Here is a 7,905-nt window from a genome sequence, read left to right as displayed (position 1 = left end):
TGTTATACAACAAATAAATAGAGCCCAGGTTATAGTTAAAGCCGCTAATAGAAAACCGAAATAACTAGTTATAGTAGGCATAAAAAAGCTAAATGAAATATGTTCTTTTTATACATATGTTTATAAAGCATTTATCTAAGTTTCCGTTTTTGCAAGATAAGAGGATAAGCAAAAAGTTCAATTGAAAACTTTGTACCAGGTAATTTAATATTTAATTATTTATATTAATTGAATTTTAGTTATGAAAAAATATAATAAAGAGTATATGAATTTGAATTCTTTTCAAATTCTAGTTAAGAATATTTCATGAAGTCCACAAGTTTTAATCACCAAAGTGTTAAAGAAAACCCTACTTGGTGGTTGCAGTTCTAAGTTCTAACACTGCCCTTATTTTTTTTTCCTTTTTTACTGAAATTTTCATTTCTGTAATGTTCATTTCTTAGTACTATAGGATAACCCGAGGAACTAAAAAAACCAATGCAACCCGAGCAGTTTGGCGCGGATTGAGTTGTGATGGGTTTCACGGGACTTTGGCTTGACGTAGGCTAAGGTGTTAGGATCTTGGATTTGGCATGGGCTAATACTTGACCCTCCCAACTCGCCCAAGTCCCACCCCTAGCTACATCACATCTAATAATCCAATCATTTTCATTGCGTCTATCCCTAAAGTTTCATTTGATTAACGTGAAGTAATGAGAAAGGAAAAGAAACTAAAAATTTAAAATTCTTTTGGAGTGAGTTTGGATATATAGAACTAGCAAGAAACTACAAAGGAAAGGAATGGAAAAATATTTTGTTTACGATGAAACAAAAGTTTTCAGGAATTTGGGATTCTCACAAGTAACTAATTTTGTCTAAAATTATTCCTTTATAAAACACGGGAAATTTTTGTTTCTCGCAAAAATGATACAATTGAATTTTAAATTTCTATTATATCCCCATAATGGTTTCTTATATTTTTTCTCTTTTTCACCAATGTACTTTTTATTTTTTTTCCCCAACGAACACGAACTCATGAATCTGGTGAGGTCTTTTTTTTTTCTTTTTTTCTTTTTTTGTCTATTTTTATCTTGGATACAAAATTGATGCTTTATTCTTCTTCTTTTTTTCCCCTTCCAAATACGTATATACATATAATATATGGTGGGTATTTTCTAAGGGACAATACTTGGGTCCTCCCTTTAGAGGATAAAGTTCATCTTCCCAGTTGATGTGCCCAATACAATTTAGACATATTTTAAAATTTCTAAAAAAAATCATTACCCATTTTCTTTCGGGTTAAAACCGAATCCCAAATTTTTGTATGTTTTTTTCCTTTCCAAAAGAATCACTATTGTTTCTATACCCAACTTCCATTTGAAATTGAAAAATTACTATATTTATTTAATAATGTACTATATCAAGTGTTGAATATAGAATAAATAGGAGCTTAAAATATTATATAAAAATTTGATGTTAATACCTATATTTGAATTGAGCTTTTTCATATATTTACTTCGGGTCAGAGTTAGTTTTTCTCGTAAATCTATTTTTTGTCAAAGTTAGATCTATCTTTTGAGTCTCTCACAAGTTCCCAACACCTTCAATTGATAGGGCTAACAGTTTCCCCCCTTCCCCCGGCCCCCTTCCTCATTGGTGGAAAATATGAAAAAGAAAGATTAAAAGTTTGTGAATACTACAAATTTCGAGGAAAAAAATTAGGTTTGGGTTTAACCCATAAGAAGTTGGATAATAACCATTATTAAAATTTTTAAAAATTTGAACATGTGTCTAAATTATATTGGGTCACATCAGCTGAAAGGATAAAGTTCATCCTTTTATGGGAGGACCCAAGTATTGTCCTTTTTCTAAGTGTATTATATAATATATAATGGTTATATACATATCAACTAGATTTTAGAATTTGGATATTAGAGTTATTATAAATTTTAGGAATATATACGCTCTTTAGAATCAATAATACAAAAATGTTCCATACTTATATAATTCTAGTCAAAAACTTGATTGTCATATAGCATATGTAAAATTATATTTGATTATTCTAAGGGTTAAGTGCAAAAAAACCTTTATAATATACAAAAATGTGCAATTACCCCCTATTGTTTGAAAACCCCCTTATTTTTTTCAATTTTTGCAAATAAGGAAAAATCATTTTTTTTTTGCAGTAAAATTACTAAATTAACCTTACTTTATCATTAATAATAATAAATAAATAAGCAAAAGGCAAAATGCCAAAAATAACCTAAAAGTCGTATTTTCCTTCTTCGCTTACCATAACACAACAATACTCTATATAGGAGTGCATAAAAATCCTCGCAAACTAAAAATCCAAACTGGACCGGACAATTTGGTTTGGTTCGGTCACGGTTCAAAATTTATGAAACCGTAAAGATATGGTTTGAGGTCTTTTAGGACCAAACTATATCGAACCGAACCGTTATGTTATATATATATAATGATACGGTATATATAATATAATATAATATAATATAATATAATCCTATAATCCAAATCACTTAGAGTTTATAGAAAATATCAATTATGTGGTCCACTCTTAATTCTCTTAGGTCTTATCAATTTATTAGATGATTTTTTTTTTTTTTAGTGGCTGAATTTTGAATTATGGCTGATTATTTTTTGTTGAATTAGTAATTCTAAATGTATTAGGTTATTAGCAATTCTAAATTTATTCACCTCAATTCCAGAAGTGATAAAGAATAATGAATTAAAAGTTCTAAATATATTAATAGATCTAAATGTGTTGTTAACTTGGTATATAGTTGTGCACGTGGATTTTGAAATATGAATAATTTTGTAACAAGAATGTGATACCCCTCGATTCTAGAGTCACGGGTGATCAAGTCCAAACACAAATCCGAGGGATACCAAACAATTAAACATGTAAACAAGCACGAGAACAAAAGAATTAAAAAATAAATAATAAAATTAGCTGAAAGAAATCTAAATAATAATCCTTAAAAGTTATATAATCCAATATTGCCAAGATCTCTAATATTATTACAACTCGGGAATCTATCTAGTGGAACCCTAATAATATCCATGGAAAATAAATAACTGAGCTGAAAAGGAAAACCAAAACTAAAACATAAGTAATAGTCCTATGTAGTCGGAGGAGTGAGTGACTGTCTCTGTTCAGCACGATTAAGCTCTAAGACTGGAACTGTCGAACAACTGAAAAAAATAATAGTGGGTCGGGCCCACGAACAAGTTTTACTCTACTACAATCCAAACAGAGACTCAATACGCAAATACATCCTAGACAACTCAACAATAACTAAATAGTTCATAAATATATATATATATATCCACACTAAGGGACTCTCACTGGACTACAATGCGGTCTCAACCTGACTAGTAGGCAACATGCAAAACGCATTTGAAGTGTGCATGAGTACCTAAAGCTAACAGGGTACACATCTACCATCATAGCCAGTTATGCATCCCACTGCATATACGCTCCCTAACATCGATCCTGAGACTCAAGCTTATATCGTGGTACCATAGATATATATATATAAATCCATCCAAAACTAAAGTAATGTCATTCAACTATTCGTTGACCTGACATGAATATAAGTAGAACTTAAATTTTATAGTTAATCCGTTATCTTATTCCAGAATAGGTAGGACTTAGTGTTTTGAACTAATCCATCTCTAATATACCACCGTCCTATACCGGTGCATATAATCCACAAAACAATCCAATAATTGATAAAACAAAAATAAATAGTTCATTAATTATAATCCAGAGAATGATATAATGACAATCAGACAATTAACTGAGCACATTATACTGAGTTATACATGAGTATAATCATACTAATCCATTTAACTTGCTAGAACAACAACAAGCATTTAAATCTTCCACATCCATTGACAGCATGCAAATAAGTATTTAAATTTCATGATATCCAATATTTTAGCATAATAGCACAAACTAACAATCCTGTGATTTTAACATATTTATTTAAATCATTTAAACCCCCCCCCCCCCCATAAAAGTCCATAATCACCTTTAAACCCCTGAAGTTCCAAAAATTATCAAAATACATCATTAGGTGTACTGGAACCAGCTCTCCCCCATGGAGAGCCGGCTCTACTCCTTATGGAGAGCTGGTTCTTTCTCTCCCAGAGAGCCGTCACTAAAACCCTTCATCTTCTTTGCCTCCGGCGATGTTGCAAAACCCTTTGTGATGTTTTATTAAGGTTCCTAGGCTTCAATCTATGTCTCAAATACTCCCAGAAACTCATAGAAATACAGTATGTATCATTAACAACAATTTAAAATACATAACATGAAATAATTGATACGATACATTAATTTTCAATTAACAACATATAATACAGTTAAAACTCATAATTAATATGCATACATGATCAGTTTTACAGTCCGATTAAATCCTGGAGACTATTTAGGCATGCACAGAACATATGTCTAAGGGAAGGAGTAAGATATAGAACTTGTCTTAGGTTTCAGTTTGAAACCTTAAACTGTTTACTCTGATTTTTCGACAATTCCTAGACTATTCTCAAGCCCTCTGTTGCCCTAAGTTCAACCCACAAGCAAGCTTTAATACCTTCTCCTTGGTTCAGCCTTTGTTCTTGGCCAAAACCCTAATTCGTTCCCTCAGTTCTCTCAAACCTCTTTGTACGTGAATAGGGTTTTGTTTTTTTAACCCTATGCAGACTTATAATGATATATTTATAGGCAATATAAATTTAACCTAATTCTAATTACTTAAGGGAAAGGAAAAAGAAAAATAAAATAAATGTCTAATATATATATTGGCACCCTACTAAAACGTGATATCATATGCATATATATATATATATATATATATATATATATATATATATAAACCATTAATTATATAATATATAGTATATACTGAAAAACACTATTACTGTTACTGTTAATTATAATTAATAATTAACAAAACTTATATACATATATACCCATATATATATGTACTACAATCCGTGGGTAGTAACTGTATCCATTTAAATCTCCCATCCAAGTAGTCCATGAGACCCAAACGGTTGGTCCATTACTATTATCCAAGCCTAACTCTTAAAAGAAATAAAATATAAACTAAACCTTTAAACTCTAACAATTAAACTGCACATAATACACGTCATCAAATAGATAATTCAATTAAAGTATTTAAATTCAAATAAATCAACAAATTACATTTAACCACTTAATTAAAATAAACATATAATCAAATCCTTAATTAAACAATTAAATAATTCATTTCAACAATTAAACAAATAACCAAATAATCAAATAATGAATTTAAAACTGTACTAAAACCATAAAATAAATACCGAGACTTTCCTTTTAAAATTAGGGGTGTTACATTCTCCCCCCCTAACAAAAGGAATTTCGTCATCGGAATTCGCTCAGAAGACCTAAATCACATTCAAGAAAGGATAGCAGTTTGTTACTTTTATAAAAAAAGGTAAAATGCCACAGAAAAATGCTCTTGCATCTAGTGACGGCTTTTAGGATTTTTTGGAGGTTTCTCTGAAGAATTGAAGAAGATCCATAGAAGAGAAGTGCAGTCCATGATGATGAGTTCTATATACCAACCAAGATGATATCTTCTATCGTCATGAGTAGCTAAATTCCTTCTTAGAGCATTGATGTAACACGAATCCGATTAATATGGTTTAATTATTCTAAACTTTAGGATTTTCATTCTTAATGTATAATTGATTGCATTATTATTGAGCAATTGACTTAGATCTTCTAAGTAATTGGGTTTTTAATTGAATAAATTGGTTTTTGATAAATTAATCTCTTGTCTTATAATTAATTATTCTTTAAATCAAAATCAACATATTCTTATTGTTTGAGATTGGCGGCTAAAGGCATCTCATGACAATAAGAATAGAGATCATACAACGGTGCATAAACCATTTTTGTGAATGAATATTTTCATAATTTATGCTTAGGGAAAACAGATTATTCTGCAAAATTAGTTAAAAGTAGGTAGGTAGATAATTCGTGTAAACCGAATATAGGTTATTATTAATAAACATTCATGATTTATCTTTCTTTAAATTGAATGTTAATAATTTTTAATTCCGAGTTATACATAAACATTGAAATCTCAAGGCTATGATAAATTGCCATAGTATGAGATTCGTGGTAAAGTCAAGCCCTAAGATCTTCTCTCTCTCATCTCAATCTTTGCTTATTTATTTGTTCATGCTAATGAATTGGAACAAAACAAACACAACTTTCTCCTAAATTAAAATATAAATTAATTTTAGACTTGATTAAACCACCATAGTCCCTGAGGTTCGACACCCTCTAAGTAGCCCTATCTTGTAAAGGATTAGTACTATTGCGACTTACGAGTGGTAAAATAACACACATCAAGGGTTATTTAGAGAGTATCGAATCTCAGGAACCGTGTGGGAATTGTTAAGTATAAAATTGGTTCTGATTTAACTCAAGAGAAAAATTGATTGGTGATTTTACTACTTCTAATTGCAAATTAAATTAAAAACAAAAATAAACTAAATTAAGGATAGTAGATATCAAGCAGAAGGGAGCTTAGGGATTGACTTCACCACTAGCCTCATAACATGAATCAAAACAGAATGGTTTCTCCAACTCAAAAAGAGCCCTTCACTCATTAAAAAAAGAAGCCCAGATGAAGCGAATTCACCGGAAAAACTATCTACGAAAACATGGCAAGTCTGCTCTGGAAAGGGGGCTAAGAACCGGTTGGTTATACATGTTTATAGAACGGATTCTTGAGTTTATAGATCAATTATATTAATTTCTAGAGAATTCCATATTTATATATACTAGATAGAACCACGTGCGATGCACGTGATTATAACTTAATTATATTTTGAGACATAATAAAATAATAGAAAAATCTATAATGGAATTAAAATAATTGAATAAAAGTAGTAAATTAATTTGGTTTATTCAAAATTTTAAGTTATCATTCAATCATTCGTTCGAGTACTATTTGACTATTAATCTCAAAGATAAATAAGGATTTAAAACTCACTAATTCAATCCTCTTCATACTTTTCATCATCTTCAAAATCTCTTTATGCAAAATTTTATGGAAACCCCAATATTCTTGCAGTATTTATTATCAAACAATTAAAGAATATAATTTTATTTCGCAAAGCAATAAAAAAAACTATTGAATCAACTCTATAAGAAATTTATTTTATAAAATCATATGATGTATTAGAATATAACAATAACGTTTATAAACACTACATCATGACCAAACATTACTTGCAATAAAAATTTAATAATTATACCCATATGTCGTATATCTATTTTGTTTTTTTAAATATATGACTGAATAGAATACAATATACATGATAACATATTGTGTATATAGAGACCTATAAAGTTGACAAAGTTGAAATTTATTTTTCAAACCATTAAAATTCATCGAGAGTACGTATGTAAGAGGGTAGTAGATTTATGTAAAAAAAAAAAGAATATATGAAAGATAAATGAAAGGTTAAAAATAAATGAAAGATATTATATAGTATTACGATTTATTCATACATAGAATCTATAACTGTCAACCATCTCGTTTCTCTAAAAGTGTTTGCTATTAAAAGTGTTTCTAAATTCATAAAAGGTATAAGATGCACTTATTTATTTCACTTAGTATAATGAAAAATAAAACTCCATGTTTCACTTTCACAACACTTTTCTTTTTATCCAATATCTTTTTCCAATGCTCTAAATAAACACTTTTAATAAGTTTTTCTAAACGCCTCTGCATTCTTATCCTAAATCTCCAACAAACATACTTCCAAAAATTTCTTCCAAATATAAAGACATTATATAACAGAATCATAAATACTTTGGAAAGAATTAGGCAAAGTAGA

Source organism: Cornus florida, unplaced genomic scaffold (assembly GCF_030987335.1).
Source record: "Cornus florida cultivar Cherokee Brave unplaced genomic scaffold, ASM3098733v1 CherokeeBrave_3.0.0_Hap2_Chr02, whole genome shotgun sequence".
NCBI classification, from domain to species: domain Eukaryota; kingdom Viridiplantae; phylum Streptophyta; class Magnoliopsida; order Cornales; family Cornaceae; genus Cornus; species Cornus florida.
Note: the sequence above shows the minus strand (reverse complement) of the source record.